The sequence below is a fragment of the Wasmannia auropunctata genome, unplaced genomic scaffold (genome assembly GCF_000956235.1).
Source record: "Wasmannia auropunctata unplaced genomic scaffold, wasmannia.A_1.0 LD334844.1, whole genome shotgun sequence".
Taxonomy (NCBI): domain Eukaryota; kingdom Metazoa; phylum Arthropoda; class Insecta; order Hymenoptera; family Formicidae; genus Wasmannia; species Wasmannia auropunctata.
The window spans coordinates 1-469 of NW_012028046.1; positions in this window are offsets into that span (position 1 = coordinate 1).

A 469-nucleotide genomic window follows, 5' to 3' on the forward strand; every position below is an offset into this window, starting at 1 on the left:
GTGCTCTTCCGATCAATGTATTTTGTATTTTAAATACAATTTCAATCTATTTTGTATTTGAAATACTAAAAAAATTATTGATAAAAATTCTTGATAACCATTAAGAGTAACTTAAATTTTTCTCATATGACACTAATTTTCGTCAAGTTTCCAGCAATATCAAGTCATCAGAGTCAAATTTCATAATCTTACATTAGTAAATAGATTTCTCGTGTGATTGATACAGAACTGTTAAAAAATGTAAGAGAGTAAAACAATTTTTCTTTCTCTCTCTCTCTAAAAGTGGAGAGGGGCCTGTTGAAACGGGGAGTTTAATATTATATATTATTGTAATTGAAAGATTAAATTAAAAAGTATTTTGTATTTCAAATAAAAACTTAAAAGTATTTTGTGTTTTGTATTTCAAATCGAAAGATTGAAAGTATTTTGTATTTTGTATTTCAAATCAAAAGATTGAAAGTATTTTATA